Here is a 17,024-nt window from a genome sequence, read left to right on the forward strand (position 1 = left end):
TCACTGGCACAAAGAACCGGGAAGCTCCGGCGGCGTAACAAATCCAGTGAGCGTAATATATGTTGTTATTACTTTTTTTTTTTTTTATCATCTTCCCTTCATTTATTTTTTGGGGTCTGGAGAAAATTGTAAAGGTATTTTGGTGACAATGGGGGCATTTTCAATTTGGACTAAATCGAATCTGCCCAAAAATAATTTTCCGAAACGCGTTCATCTCTTATCGGTGACACCTGCTCCTACGGGAGTGAACGGAGTTGGTGAAATATATATACACTCACTGGCCACTTTATTACGTACACCATGCTAGTAAGGGGTTGGACCCCCTTTTGCCTTCAGAACTGCCTCAATTCTTCGTGGCAGAGATTCAACAAGGTGCTGGAAGCATTCCTCAGAGATTTTGGACCATATTGACATGATGGCATCACACAGTTGGCGCAGATTTATCGGCTGCACATCCCTGATGCGAATCTCCCGTTCCACCACATCCCAAAGATGCTCTATTGGATTGAGATCTGGTGACTGAGGAGGCCATTTGAGTACAGTAAACTCATTGTCATGTTCAAGAAACCAATCTGAGATGATTCGAGCTTTATGACATGGCGCATTATCCTGCTGAAAGTAGCCATCAGATGTTGGGTACATTGTGGTCATAAAGGGATGGACATGGTCAGCAACAATACTCAGGTAGGCTGTGGCGTTGCAACGATGCTCAATTGGTACCAAGGGGCCCAAAGAGTGCCCAGAAAAAATTCCCCACACCATGACACCACCACCACCAGCCTGAACCGTTGATACAAGGCAGGATGGATCCATGCTTTCATGTTGTTTACGCCAAATTCTGACCCTACCATCCGAATGTCGCAGCAGAAATCGAGACTCATCAGACCAGGCAACGTTTTTCCAATCTTCTACTGTCCAATTTCGATGAGCTTGTGCAAATTGTAGCCTCAGTTTCCTGTTCTTAGCTGAGAGGAGTGGTACCCAGTGTGGTCTTCTGCTGCTGTAGCCCATCTGCCTCAAAGTTCGACGCACTGTGCGTTCAGAGATGCTCTTCTGCCTACCTTGGTTGTAACGGGTGGCAATTTGAGTCACTGTTGCCTTTCTATCAGCTCGAACCAGTCTGCCCATTCTCCTCTGACCTCTGGCATCAACATGGCATTTCCGGCCACAGAACTGCCGCTCACTGGATTTTTTTTCTTTTTCGGACCATTCTCTGTAAACCCTAGAGATGGTTGTGCGTGAAAATCCCAGTAGATCAGCAGTTTCTGAAATTCTCAGACCAGCCCTTCTGGCACCAACAATCATGCCACGTTCAAAGGCACTCAAATCACCTTTCTTCCCCATACTGATGCTCGGTTTGAACTGCAGGAGATTGTCTTGACCATGTCTACATGCCTAAATGCACTGAGTTGCCGCCATGTGATTGGCTGATTAGAAATTAAGTCTTAACACACAGTTGGACAGGTGTACCTAATAAAGTGGCCAGTGAGTGTACGTATTACTGCCCTTCACCCTATTCTTGTGACTTGGTGGAGAAGACCCCCCCCAAGGATATCTAAGGGTTAACCCTTAAATTTTGACATTTCTGACAGGATAAGGGCTTATTTTGCCATTTAGGTGGCGCAAAAGACCCCATTATTTATCAAATAGGTCAATTGTTCAGTATTTGGGGGGGGGGCAGGAAATATTTTTTTTTGGGGGGGGGATAGGTGTGGTGTTGCTTAAACCCTTCCAGCCCAAAACTCCTCAGTTTACAGCCCCCATTTCCTCTCTCCTCACACTTTATTTGCATACCCCACACTTTCATCTCCATTTTTGTGCCCTCATATAATGAATAATCATAATCTACTTTATAGTTTTGACTAAAATTCGCATATGGAGATGTGATTCCTGTGGTTTCTGTGATTTCCCCCCACGTTTGGACGTGTTTAGGACACGGTGGGAGGAGAGTTCACGTTACAGCCATTTACCACAGAATCCATTTTTTTTTATCCCCGCCTACAATTACCGCCAAAAAAAAAAAAAATTCCGACCCTCGCAGCCACCAGCGACATTCCCGAAAAAAAAAAAAACAAAAGATTTTTTTTCCTCGTCCATCATCAATTTATCGGCACTGAAGCTATAAGGAATGACTTGATAGTCGCCGGTTTTTGGCTGCAGGCGGAGAAGTCTCCCCTCAGCAGTAGTGGCAGCAGCCGCCCCTGTGTCGTCGCCATGTGTAAGATGGCCGCCATGAAGGAGGAGGCGGCGGCGGCGGAGGAGAGCTGAGCTGACGGCGGCCGGGAGCAGGTAATGGAAAGGATGAGCGCTGAGGACGGCGGCCCTGTCACCTCCTCCCCTCCCCCGGGCCTGTGTGATGTGTGAGGCCGCGGTGACCGGGGACAGGCCCGGCCGCCATTACACTGCGCACAATGAGAGGACGACGAGACTGTGGCCTGCGAGTCCTGGACACGGACGTGTCCTACTGTATATATGTGTGTGTGCAGAGAGGAAGGAGCCTGCCCGCCATATCCCGAGACTGGAGCCTGTGTGCTGGGCGTAATAATGGGGGGAGGCCATATATAGCACGTAATAATGGGGGGCGCCGTATAGAACGCGTAATAATGGGGGGGACGCGTATGTAAGACGTAATAATGGGGGGCGCCGTATAGAACGCGTAATAATGGGGGGCGCCGTATAGAACGCGTAATAATGGGGGGAGGCCATATATAGCACGTAATAATGGGGGGCGCCATATAGAACGCGTAATAATGGGGGGCGCCGTATAGAACGTGTAATAATGGGGGGAGGCCATATATAGCACGTAATAATGGGGGGCGCCGTATAGAACGCGTAATAATGGGGGAGGCCATATAGAACGCGTAATAATGGGGGGCGCCGTATAGAACGCGTAATAATGGGGGAGGCCATATATAGCACGTAATAATGGGGGGCGCCGTATAAAATGCGTAATAATGGGGGGCGCCGTATAAAATGCGTAATAATGGGGGGCGCCGTATAGAACGCGTAATAATGGGGGGAGGCCATATATAGCACGTAATAATGGGGGGCGCCGTATAGAACGCGTAATAATGGGGGGAGGCCATATATAGCACATAATAATGGGGGGGCGCCGTATAGAACGCGTAATAATGGGGGGGACGCGTATCTAAGACGTAATAATGGGGGGCGCCGTATAGAACGGTGTAATAACGGGGGGGGACATTGCATAGAACGCATAATAGCGGGGGGAAGCCGTATAGAATGCATAATAGCGGGGGGGACGCCGTATAGAATGCATAATAACGGGGGGGGACACCATATAGAATGCGTGATAATGGTGGGATATATAGAACGGTGTAATAACTATGGGATGCCATGTAGAATGCGTAATAACGGGGGGGGGACGCTGTATAGAACGCGTAATAACGAGGGGGGGAACGCAGTATGGAACGGGTAATAACTGGGGGGGGGACGCTGTATAGAACGCGTAATAACGAGGGGGGGGAATGCCGTATGGAAGCATAATAACCGGGGGGGGACGCCGCCGTTTGGAGGCGTAATAACAGGAGGTGGGGGGAACGTGTATAAGGTGTAATGGGGACGCCGTATAGAATGCGTAATGGGAGGGGACGCTGTATAGAACGCGTGATAAAGTAAGGGGACGCTATATAGAACGCGTGATAACGGGGGGGGACGCCGTATAGAACCCGTGATAACGGGGGGGGGGACGCCGTATAGAACACGTGATAACGGGGGGACGCCGTATAGAACGCGTGATAATGGGGGGACGCCATATAGAACGGTGTAATAACGGGGGGGGGCGCCGTGTAGACCGCGTAATAATGGGGGGGGATGCTGTATAGAACGCGTATTAACGGGGTGGGGACATTGCATAGAATGCGTAATAATGGGGGGATATATAGAACGGTGTAATAACGGGGGGATGCCATGTAGAACGCGTAATAACGAGGGGGGGTGCCGTATGGAACGCGTAATAACGGGGGGGGGACGCAGTATGGAACGTGTAATAACGGGGGGATGCAGTATGGAAGCGTAATAACTGGGGGACGTGTATAAGGTGTAATGGGGACGCCGTATAGAATGCGTAATAACGGGAGGGGACGACATATAGAATGCGCGGTAACGGAGGGATGCTGTATAGAACGCGTGATAAAGGGAGGGGACGCCATATAGAACGCGTGATAACGGGGGGGGACGCCGTATAGAACGCGTGATAACAGAGGGGACGCCGTATGGAACATGTAGTAACGGTGGGGACGCCGTATAGAACGCGTGATAACGGAGGGGACGCCGTATAGAACGCGTGATAACGGGGGGGACGCCGTATAGAACGCGTGATAACGGGGGGACGCCGTATAGAACGCGTGATAACAGGCGGGGGGGACGCCGTATAGAACGCGTGATAACGGGGGGGGACGCCGTATAGAACGCGTGATAACGGGGGGGGACGCCGTATAGAACGCGTGATAACGGGGGGGGGGACGCCGTATAGAACGCGTGATAACGGGGGGGGGGGACGCCGTATAGAACGCGTGATAACGGGGGGGGGACGCCGTATAGAACGCGTGATAACGGGGGGGGGACGCCGTATAGAACGCGTGATAACGGGGGGGACGCCGTATAGAACGCGTGATAACGGGGGGGGACGCCGTATAGAACGCGTGATAACGGGGGGGGGGACGCCGTATAGAACGCGTGATAACGGGGGGGGGACGCCGTATAGAACGCGTGATAACGGGGGGGGGGACGCCGTATAGAACGCGTGATAACGGGGGGGGGGACGCCGTATAGAACGCGTGATAACGGGGGGGACGCCGTATAGAACGCGTGATAACGGGGGGGGACGCCGTATAGAACGCGTGATAACGGGGGGGGACGCCGTATAGAACGCGTGATAACGGGGGGGGGACGCCGTATAGAACGCGTGATAACGGGGGGGACGCCGTATAGAACGCGTGATAACGGGGGGGGGACGCCGTATAGAACGCGTGATAACGGGGGGGGACGCCGTATAGAACGCGTGATAACGGGGGGTGGGGACGCCGTATAGAACGCGTGATAACGGGGGGTGGGGACGCCGTATAGAACGCGTGATAACGGGGGGGGACGCCGTATAGAACGCGTGATAACGGGGGGGGACGCCGTATAGAACGCGTGATAACGGGGGGGGACGCCGTATAGAACGCGTGATAACGGGGGGGGGGGACGCCGTATAGAACGCGTGATAACGGGGGGGGGGACGCCGTATAGAACGCGTGATAACGGGGGGGGACGCCGTATAGAACGCGTGATAACGGGGGGGAGACGCCGTATAGAACGCGTGATAACGGGGGGGACGCCGTATAGAACGCGTGATAACGGGGGGGACGCCGTATAGAACGCGTGATAACGGGGGGGGACGCCGTATAGAACGCGTGATAACGGGGGGGGACGCCGTATAGAACGCGTGATAACGGGGGGGGGGACGCCGTATAGAGCGCGTGATAACGGGGGGGGACGCCGTATAGAACGCGTGATAATGGGGGGGGACGCAGTATGGAAGCGTAATAACGGGGGGGACGTATAGAATGCGTAATAACGGGAGGGGACGACATATAGAACGTGCGATAACGGGATGCTGTATAGAACGCGTGATAAAGGGAGGGGACGCCATATAGAACGTGTGATAACGGGGGGGGGACGCCGTATAGAACGTGTAGTAACGGTGGGGACGCCGTATAGAACGCGTGATAACGGGGGGGGGACGCCGTATAGAACGCGTGATAACGGGGGGGGGACGCCGTATAGAACGCGTGATAACGGGGGGGGCGCCGTATAGAACGCGTGATAACGGGGGGGACGCCGTATAGAACGCGTGATAACGGGGGGGGGACGCCGTATAGAACGCGTGATAACGGGGGGGACGCCGTATAGAACGCGTGATAACGGGGGGGACGCCGTATAGAACGCGTGATAACGGGGGGGACGCCGTATAGAACGCGTGATAACGGGGGGGACGCCGTATAGAACGTGTGATAACGGGGGGGGGGGACGCCGTATAGAACGCGTAATAACGAAGGGGTGACGTGTATAAGGTGTAATGACTCTGTATAGAATGCGTAATAACGGGGACGACGACGTATAGATCGCGTAATAAGCAGGGCTGTGGAGTCGGTAAGCCAATCCTGCGACTCCGACTCCTCAATTTCCCTTCCACCGACTCCAACATATATTGCTTATATTTAAGTGAAAAATTTATTGTAGTACAATGTGAACATCAGACATTGAATCATTTTTATGATCCAATAATCAAGATATTTAGATATCACATAATATCTATTTATTGGAATACAACTTTAGAACACAAAACCTGTAATAAATTGTAAATATGTAATACACTATGCTATATCGATTACATATATATACAGTATATATAACACTATGTAATAAACTATGTAAGTGGCAAAAAACAGTTTTCAACAAAAACATACTAAATAACATTTGTGCAGTCTATGAATTTGTTCTAAGAAATAGAATTGCCTCCATCAGATCCGCCTTCATAGATGCCCTCAAATCTGACCTAATAATTTTAAGGCCAGAGAACAACCTCTCTACACTAACTTGGGTTGGAGGCAAAGCCGTAACCACATGGGCAACATCTCTAACAATTTTCAAGTATAAAGGAATTGCCTCATGCACAGTCAGTTTTGATGAACGGTTGAATTTTTCTTTGAGAGCAAGTGAAACATTTTGCTGAAATATGGTCAATCTGCTTGCTATAGGAGACGGAGTGAAATCTTTTTCCTTGCAGCAACGCTTTGCCTGCTCCATATCATCCAAATACTTATCAAAGTCAAACTCCTCATCTGATGAGGATGAAGATATGGCAGCAGTAGCACTGTCAGGACCCGAGTCCTCTTTTTCTCCTGGCAGTCCTCCTGTATGCCACTCATCCTAACTGCTACCTCAGTCAGAGCTTCTTTTCCTTTAGTAAGCTCTTGATCATCAAGCAATATACGATGACTTGGGTCCACATAAACAGCTGCCAGAAAAATTTTATTTTCCAATAGCTGTGTCTCTCTCCGTTTCATTGAAGCAGAAATGCCATCTGCGATTAAATCTCCTCTTTGGGACAGGCAAAATAGCAAGTTCTTCTACTCCCTTATGAAAATGCCAGGAGTTAAATCCTCAGCTTGTAATTTTTAGTTACGGTAAATAGGTGATTAAGAAATTCCTTCAATTCTGCCACCTGTGTCCATTGACCTTCATTTAGGGTTACCTGAGGGTTCGCCATATCTATAAGAAACGGTTTTAGCCAGGATCAAAACTAGGGGGGGCAGAACCTCATACTGTTTCGCAGAATCCCATACTGCACACCTCAGCTGCTGCAGAACCTTATACTGCACACCCCTACACTTGAAAATAAAGCCTGCACCTTAAGATGTGGTGAATGCAGTCTATTTATTCCAACTATCAATTGATGTTGATGTGTTACTGAAGATGAGCAATGGCTGTCCTGGGCGTCCTTTTGGGCAGCTATGAGGTGTACCTGACTGGTGCTAAAAAAAAAGGAGTGTTAGTCTGTGTGCTACCTGGCTTTCATTCTTTTGGGTACAGATGCGATATGGATAGACAGATATGGATATATAGATAGAGCATATTTCTAATCTGCTTTTGCTATTGAAAACATTGTCTATGAGCTCAAAAACCTTTCAGGTGGTGCGTTTTTTTTAAAAAGCTGATCGGCTTTTGCAGCTGAAAACCGTATCCTCAAAAAAAAGGAAGGAAAAACGCTGTGTGTGAATGTAACCTTAGATCAGGAATAGAACAGCCATTTATAGGACATGTCATAACTTTCTCAAATTCCTATGAAAAAATATTCAGCACATTCTGCATTGAACTACTGTACCCAATTTATTATATATTTTAGGAGTCGGACCATTTTATACCTACTCCACCAAAATGAGCTCCGACTCCACAGCCCTGGTAATAAGGGGGAGGGGAGACGCCATATATATAACTAATATATGTAATACTGGAGCACAGATATAGTATTTAACTAGTATAATCTGGTGTACGTGACTTACTACTAATACATACAATATAGTAGATCCCATGTTTACTATTGATTTAGTGATGTCACTAAGTTGTACAGAAGTATTGACATGTACACCACATCTATATATAAAGCTGAGTGTGTGTATCAAGCCCCGCCCACTCCACATAGCATAGCCCGTGAATCCGGGGTCCCACAAGCCGCAGCCTGGCCTGTGCCGTGAGAGGGGCTACGGCGGAGAGGCTCCACCGAGAGAGGGCGCTGTCTGAGAGTAGGGCACATTGTTAAAGTCACTGGCTGCAGAAGGGATGTGACTGGCTTACCTCAGGCCATCCCTGCGGCGGACGAGCATCTAACGTGAGGCCGGGGATGGGTCAGCAAGTAGGCCATGTCGGGGGTGAGGCACCGAGTGGACCGCCGCCGCACAGAGGAAACAGGAGCGCCGGGACCAGGCTGGGGAGTCACCCCGGGGCTGCTGGGACCGGAGCGGGGGGGGGGGGGGGCAGAGGAGGGAGACCACCGGCAGGAACAACCCTGAGGGCGCCGGATTCAACATGTTCGCTCACCACGGTAATGGCTGACCCCATAATATGTGTCAGAGCTGTAATAAAGGCTGTGAGGGAAAGTGTGTGTATGTATATAATGTGTATATGTATATACATATCTGTGTGTGTATGTGTATATATATATATATATATATATATACACACACGCACCATATTCAAAATTATTATGCAAATTAGTTTTTAAATGTCATAGCGTTGTTTGTTTGTTTTTTTGTTTTGAATGAAACCCATTGATGGTATTGTGTCTCGGGGGTTCTTAGGATCACTGAAATCCATCTCAGATACCTGTGATAATTAGTTTGCCATATGAGCCCAATAAAAGGAAAACTGGATGTTCCACACTATTGAGCAGGCCACAGTTTTCAAGTAACATGGGAAAGAAAAAGGATCTCTCTGTTGCCGAAAAGCATTAAATAGTGCAACGCCTTGGTCAAGAGATAAAAACATTAGATATTTCCCGAAAACTTAAGCGTGATCATCATACTGTTAAGAGTAGAGTTGAGCGACTTTGGTCGGATCGGGTTTCGTGAAACCCGAATGAAACAAAATTTGAGTCGGATGAAACTGGTCCGACTAGGGCAAAAAAAGTCGGAGTTTCGTCCGAAACGCGACCCCAATGCAAGTCAATGGGAAATAAAAGTCCGCATTGAGCGGATGACATTCATCCACTCAATGCCGACTTTTATTCCCCATTGACTTGCTTTGGGGTCAGGTTTCGGAAGAAAATCTGACTTTTTTTGCCCTAGTCGGACCAGTTTCATCCAACTCAAATTTTGTTTCGGGTTTCACGAATCCCGATCCGACCAAAGTCGCTCAACTCTAGTTAAGAGATTTGTGGCTGATTCTGAGCACAGGCGTGTTAGTGCTGATAAAGGCAGAATGAGGAAGGTTTCTGCCAGGCAAGTTCATCGGATTAAGAGAACAGCTGCTAAAAAGCCATTACAAACCTGCAAACAGATATTTGAAGCTGCTGGTGCCTCTGGAGTCCCTCGAACCTCTAGGTGTAGGATCCTTCAAAGGCTTGCTGTGGTGCATAAACCCACTGTTTGACCACCCTTAAACAGTGCTCACAAGCAGAAACGGTTGCAGTGGGCCCAGACATGTATGAAGACTAATTTTCAAACAGTCTTGTTTACTCATGAGTGTCAAGCAACCCTGGATGGTCCAGATGGCTGTAGTAGTGGATGGTTGGTGGATGGCCACCATGTCCCAACAAAGCTGCGGCGCCAGCAAGGAGGTGGAGGAGTCATGTTTTGGGCCGGAATCATGGGGAAACAGCTGGTAGGGCCCTTTAAAGTTCCTGAAGGTGTGAAAATGACCTCTGCAAAGTATATAGAATTTCTGACTGACAACTTTCTTCCATGGTATAAAAAGCAGAAACGTGCTTTCAGGAGCAAAATCATCTCATGCTGCAAAGAATTCCTCTGAGTCATTGGCTGCTATGGGCATAAAAGGAGATAAACTCATGGTGTGGCCACCATCTTCCCCTGACCTCAACCATATAGAGAACCTTTGGAGTATCATCAAGCAAAAGATCTAGGAGGGTGGGAGGCAGTTCACATCAAAACAGCAGCTCTGGGAGGCTATTCTGACTTCATGCAAAGAAATGCAAGAAGAAACTCTCCAATTGTGAAGGTGATATCAAAGGGTTCCTATGTAAACATGTAACTTGGCCTGTTAGGATGTTTTGGAGTTAAATAGCTTTTTGTTCAGTGAATGTGACCTCCTAATGCTGCAAATTCCACAAACGAGCATTTTCAGTTCTTTAAAATATATCAAATGTTTAGAAATTCTACTGTGCCTAATAATTCGGAACAGTGCAATTTGAGTTTTCATTCATTCATTCATTTTGGATATTATACTGTTATCATTGGGAGGTTTCTTCAATAAAATTTGATGTATACTCTAACGGGTGACGACTTTTATTAGACTGACTGTCACTTGCACCGACCATTTAGGAAAATCAGAGAAAAATATAATTTGCATAATAATTTGGAACATGGTGTGTGTGTGTGTGTGTGTGTATATATATATATATATATATATATATCTATCTATCTATCTATCCTGAGTGTATGTAACAGGCAAGAGCCAGGGTTGGAGGGGTCACCACACTCGGGGGCCCGGAGTAACGGCACCAAACAAATAATATACTATCACGGTGGAGCCTCTGACCAAGGCTGTATTCCCCCTCCGGGAGGACTGTCTCTGCCAAAGCGGGCTCATGGCACGTCCCCTAGCCGCGTTCGCGCCTCAGTATCAGCGACTCCTGTCTCTCGCTTGCCCTCTCCTGAGGTTCACAGCGAGCATAACTCTGATTTTGTATCTGTCACGTCAGCCCCTCAGAATCCCCCAACTGATCAAGAGTCGCTTGATTCTCGTATAGAATCAGTCAACAGGATTCTGAGGTTGAATGAGGAAAATATTCCCGCTCCAGCACTCCTCATTTAAGGAATAAGCGTGTGCGCTGGTTATTTACCAGCCGTCCAGTATCACAGGGATCAGCCATAAGTGGTTCTCTGGCTAAATACCCTTTTGATCCAGACCTAATGAAGAATCGATTACAGATCCCTCCGGTGGACCCTCCTGTACCGCGTCTTGCTTCCACAACGCTCCTATCTGTTTCTGAGGGTTCCTCGGTCAGAAACCTCTCCAATCATCAAATTGACTACCTTGCCCGTTCAATTTTTTTGGAAGCTTCAGGAGCGGCGTTTGTTCCATCCTTCGCCACAGTTTAGGTCACTAAGGCATGGCCGCTTGGGCAGAAGTCCTGATTACTGCCTTCCGGGGCACCAATCTTCCTCCGGAGACAGCCTCTGTCGCCAGCCAGATGATTCACGTAGCGAACTTTGTAGTAGACGCTTCTTTTCAGGCCGCCAATTGCACGGCTCGTACTGCTGCAAATGCGATCTCCATTAGAAGAGCCCCAGGGCTCCGCGGCTGGTGGGCGGATTCCACATCTAAAAGTTTGTTGACTTCTACCTTTTCAAGCGGGTCATCTTATTGGAGAGAGACTGGACCAGCTCATTTCTGATACTACCAGGGGAGAAGACAAGTGAATTCCTTCCTCAACAAAGGGCTGTTCGGCCGTTTTCGCTCCAACAGCCGACGTGTTTCGATTTTCTCGCAACAATTCCAGTTGGTCCTCCTCTACCTTCTCTTTCGGATCAGGTCTGTCTCCGTGCGGAGACAAAGGCTCCCAGATCTCATACAGATCTAACCGTTCTTGGAAACCCAGGCCTAGGACTTCTGGATCTATGGAAGCCAGATCTCATAGATCTACCTAATGACGACAAATGGGTCAGGAAGCTGGTATTCTTCGAATATAATATACAATTTCTTTCCCCCCTCCAACTTGAGTTTTCCTTTCCTCTTCCTCCAAGAGAAAGACAAGAGTCTTCCTTCGGGCTGTTCTAAGGGACGGAGTCATCATTCCGGTCTCCCTTCACGAAGGGTTCAGGAGATTTTATTCAGTCCTTTTGTGGTTCTAAAAGAGGATGGGTCCATGCGACCCATCTCTGGATCTCAATTGTTAATCACCTTGTCACGGTACGGCGATTCCAAAAGGAAACTCTCCGATCAGTTGCCGCTTCCATGGAAAAGGGACAGTTCCTAGCATCCATCGACGTCAAGAACGCTTGCCTTCACATTCCGATATGCCCATCCCTCCAGTAGTTCCTGCGTTTTGCAACTCGCGAGGAACACTTCCAGTTCTTGGCCTTGCCCTTCAGACTCGCCACCGCTCCCAGGGTCTTTACCAAGGTTATGGCGGCTGTCATGCCCATTCTTCACCCTCGGGGAGTGGTACTGTTACCGTATCTGGACGACCTGCTCATCAAGGGTCCGTCCCTTCCAGTCTGCAAGGAATCTGTGGATAACAGTAAATACTCTTTCCCGCCTAGGGCGGAAGATAGACTGCAAAATGTCTCTCCCAGGACCGGCTCACACTTCCTGCGGATTCACCATTCTTCCTCCATGAGAGACCCAAGCCTTACAACAAGCAGAGCGGCCTCTTTCTCGACCAGTTTCTCTTTCCATTCATTTCAGCATGAGAGTTCTCGGAAGGATGGTGGCAGCGATGGAAGCAGTTCCATTTGCACAGTTCCACCTCCGTCCCTTACAACATGCATTGCTGTTAGCTTGGGACAAGAACCCGTTCTCCCTGGACCGTCGGATTCCTCCGTCCCTGCGGGACAGGCAAGCCCTCAGAGTAGACACCGAGGACCTCCCTGAATCAATGGAGGTCTTTACCCACAGTGAGATGGTTGGTAGTAACCTCCGACGCAAGTCTCCAGTTGGAGTGCGGTCCCTCGTCACCTCACGGCACAAGGTCATTGGTCAACCCGAGAGTCACGTCTCCCCATTAACTTTGGTAGATAAGAACAATCAGATAAGCTCTAAGGAGTTTCCACCATCTCTTTGCAGGTCTCCCCATCAGGTTTCAATCCGACAACGCCACAGCTGTAGCGTATATCAACCGTCAGGGAGGTTTTCGGGGCAGGATGGCCATGCACGAAGTGAGTTTCATCTTCCATAGGGCCGAGACCAACCATTCGCCCATCTCAGCAAGCCACATCCCGGGCTTGGAAAATTAGAAGATAGATTTTCTCGGTCACCAAGGCATTGCCTCGGGGAGGTGGTCTCTTCATCCGGAACTCTTTCAGCAGATTTGTCATCGTTGGAGGACTCCGGATGTGGATCTCATGGCCTCAAGACTAAACAACAAGGTTCCTCGGTTCATTTTCTGATCGCGCTATCCTTGCGCCATTGGAGCGGACGCTCTAGTTCCGCCATAGCTCCGGTTCCGGCTCCTGTACATCTCCCCCCTTCTTCCCTTGTTTCCGAGGGTCATCAAGAGGATCAGAGCGGAGGTAGTGCCAGTGATCCTAGTCGCGCCAGACTGGCCGCGCCGAGCATGGTATGCAGAACTAATACAACTAGTCGCCGACGTCTCCTGGCAACTTTCATATCAAATGGATCTACTCTCGCAGGGCCCGATTTACCACCAGAACTCCGGGGTCCTGTCTTTGACGGCGTGGCCGTTGAATCCTGGTTTTTAGCTCAGGCTGGTTTCCCTCACGACGTGATTTTCACCATGATTAGTACCAGGAAGCCTGTGTCCATGCGCATCTATCACCGCACCTAGACAACTTTCCGTTTTTTGTGGTGCAAGGTTCATGGTCGATCACCTCCGGTATTTTCCATTTTGGCCATATTGGAATTCCTTCAATCCAGATTAATATCAGGCCTTGCGCTTAGCTCGCTCAACGGCAAAATTTCGGCCTTGTCAGTGCTTTTCCAACACAAATTGCCACCAAGCTTCAGCTCAAGACGTTCATTCAGGGAGTTTCCCATGTGGCGTCTCCTTATTTATAAGGAGACCATTTGACTCATGGGGCCTTAACCCAGTTCTCGGGGCCTTTCAGGAGGTTCCTTTTTGAACTGCTGCAGGACGTGTCACTGACCGTCCTCTCTTGGAAGGTGGTCTCTCTATTGGCAACTACGGTCAATCAGACGAGTTTCGGAATTGGCAGCCCTTTCCTGCTGTTCTCCGTTTCTGAATTTTCATCAGGAAAAGGTAGTTCTCAGGACGTTCCCGTCCTTCCTGGACAAGGTCCTCTCCTCTTGCCATATCAACGGGGAAATTGTTTTGCCTTCCCTTTGTTCCGGCACCAGTCCATCGCATGGAGAAGGCCCTCCACACCCTGGATGTGGTTAGGGCGCTGAGACGGTACATCTTGCGGATGGCTCCTTTCCACAAGTCAGATGCCCTGTTCATACTTCCAGACGGGCATAGGAACGGTCTAGCCAGGTTGATTCGCTTTGCGATTCCGGTATCCTACCGTGTCAGGAACGCGCCTGTCCCAGCGGGGATTAAGGCGCGCTCTACCCGGTCAGTGAGCGCCTCTTCGATCTTTCGGCACCAGGCCTCGGCAGAACAGGTCTGCAAGGCTGCGACTTCGTCCAGTCTGCATACTTTTACAAAAAGTTACCAAATTCATTCTCAGGCCTCTCCGCAAGGCTGCGACTTGGTCCAGCTTGCGTACCTTTACAAACATTGCCTAATTCATTCTCAGGCTTCTGCGGATGCAGCTCTCGGCAGACGCTGCCTGCAGTCGGCAGTACCACGGTGTTCACTCAGTGGTGCATGGGGTATTAGCATATGTATGCTCCCCACCCAGGGACTGCTTTAGGACGTCCCACGGTCTCTGTGTCCCCCAATGAGGCATAGGAGAAATAGGGATTTTTGTGTACTCACTGTAAAATCCTTTTCTCCGAGCCAATCAGTGGGGGACACAGCACCCACCCTTTTTAGCCTATTGGCTCTCTGTAGCATTCTTAGGCGTTGATATTGTTATGGTTATTGTTAACTGTTTATGCTCCTACTGCTTTTTTCACCGAACTGGAGAATCTCAGCCAGCTAGAGGGTGTATACTGCAGGGGAGGAGCTAACTTTTTTTCTGGTTTACTTAGTGTCCTCCTAGAGGCCAGCAGCATAACACCCACGGTCTCTGTGTCCCCCAATGATTGGCTCGGAGAAAAGGATTTTACGGTGAGTACACAAAAATCCCTATTATCTTTCAGGTCGGACCGGGGACTTATCTACAGCATTATAGAATGCAGTAGATAAGCGTTGAAAGGCAGTGGCCGCATCTTATAGTGGCCAAAGCAGGTGACAGGTGCACTTTAATTGATGATGCAAATCTGTAGTGTTGAATATATGATGTGAAATGTTGTTTTTGTTTTTTTAAACTTTTTATTGAAAGATTCCACAAAATAATATGACAAACGTGACATTGCAGTGCAAAGAAAGCAGATTAATCCACTTAATCATTATCCACAACATCAGTTACAGAGGTATACTTTCAATAATAAAATAGATAAACAACACAGATGAAAAACAACATTAAGCATAATGTGTTCAATTCTTAACAGCATTGCATCACAATCAGGGGATTCTTAATTAGGGTTCTAAGTTTGCAGCAATTCGCGTTATAATAAGCGAATAAGCAAATATTCCTGAGTCCACGTAAAGCATCACATTTACTGCAAGAGACACTTCAAGGGTTATATTTCATAGTTGAGGAAATTATGGCATCAGGAGCTAGTTGTGTCAAGGGCGAGTCACACCACCTTTCCCAAATTTTATGAAATTTGAGGACATCCCCTGTTCCTGTATAGAATTTTCTCATATGGAATTATATTATTCACCAATTTTTTCCACTGATTGATCGAAGGAGACCTTCCCCCCACCCACCTCAATGCAATCGCTTTCCTAGCAAGAAACAGAATCTCCCTAAGAAATATTCTGTCATGAGTCCACATTTCTTCGTCCACCACACCCAGTACACACATCAGTGGACTTCATTCTATTGGTATCCCAATTATCCTTTCTAGTGTAAAAATTATGTCCTTCCAATATCTTCTTATAATTCTACAATCCCAAATGAGATGCCAAAAATCTGCTCCCACCTCCCCGCATCTATGACATTCGCCATTTACTCTTATGCCGAATTTATATAGTTTGCACGGGGTTAAATATGATTGGTGTAGCATATATAATTAGATTAAGTTATTTGCCGCTGGAGACACCATCGTATGCGCCTCCAGTGCGTCACACCACTGGTCATCGGTGATAGAGGGGATTAGGTGCCTCCATTTTCCTTCCACAGCCAATTGGGTGGAAGCAATTCTGGAATTTAACGGAAAGGTGTATAAAGATGAGATCATACCCGTAGGCCCTTGACTGGACAATATTCCTATTAGTGGGTATCTAGATATACGCATCCTGCGAAGTGGGAACTGATATGCTATGGCATGCCTCAGCTGCAGATATCTATAAAACTCTCTATGAGGAATTCCAAATTTAATATGAAGTTGTTCGAATGATAATAAAATTTGATTTTCAAATGTGAAATGTTTTTATGTGCAATATAATCATTATAATTTGTTATAACTAACCACAGTTAGTTACTGTGCCCGGGCAACATCGTGCTCTTCAGCTAGTTATATTATAAATTCTACCACATTACATACTTTAATATTTTATCTTACAATTATTTATCTTATATATAGTGGGGGAAATAAGTATTTCATACAGTACTGCTTTTTCAAGTTTTCCAGCCTACAAAGAATGGAGAGGTCTGTAATTTTTATCGTATTATCGTAGGTACACTTCACCTGTGAGAGACAGAATCTAAAAATAAAAAAAAAAGCAGAATAACATTGCATGTTTTTTACAATATAAATTTGCGCTTTATTGCATGAAATAAGTACCGTATTTTTCGGACTATAAGACGCACTGGACCATAAGATGCTCCTAAGTTTTAGAGGAGGAGATAAGGAAAAAAAAAGTAAGTAAAAAATGTGGTCAATTTTGTACTTAATATCCCATGCTGGCGGTCACGTGTGCCACTATT

At 47.8% G+C, this 17,024-nt stretch overlaps 1 protein-coding gene across 1 annotated transcript in view; it reads left to right on the top strand.

The window, feature by feature from the left end:
• Positions 1 to 1,735: 1,735 nt before the first annotated feature.
• Positions 1,736 to 17,024, top strand: part of ZHX1 (zinc fingers and homeoboxes 1) — a 42,623-nt gene continuing 27,334 nt past the window's right edge. The window contains exon 1 of the mRNA XM_073590294.1: positions 1,736 to 2,289. The gene's annotated coding sequence lies outside the window, so the exon portion shown is untranslated. The remainder of the gene's footprint in view (positions 2,290 to 17,024) is intronic.

This window comes from Dendrobates tinctorius, unplaced genomic scaffold (genome assembly GCF_039654945.1).
Source record: "Dendrobates tinctorius isolate UK_male_01 unplaced genomic scaffold, ASM3965494v1 ptg000116l, whole genome shotgun sequence".
Taxonomy (NCBI): Eukaryota; Metazoa; Chordata; class Amphibia; order Anura; family Dendrobatidae; genus Dendrobates; species Dendrobates tinctorius.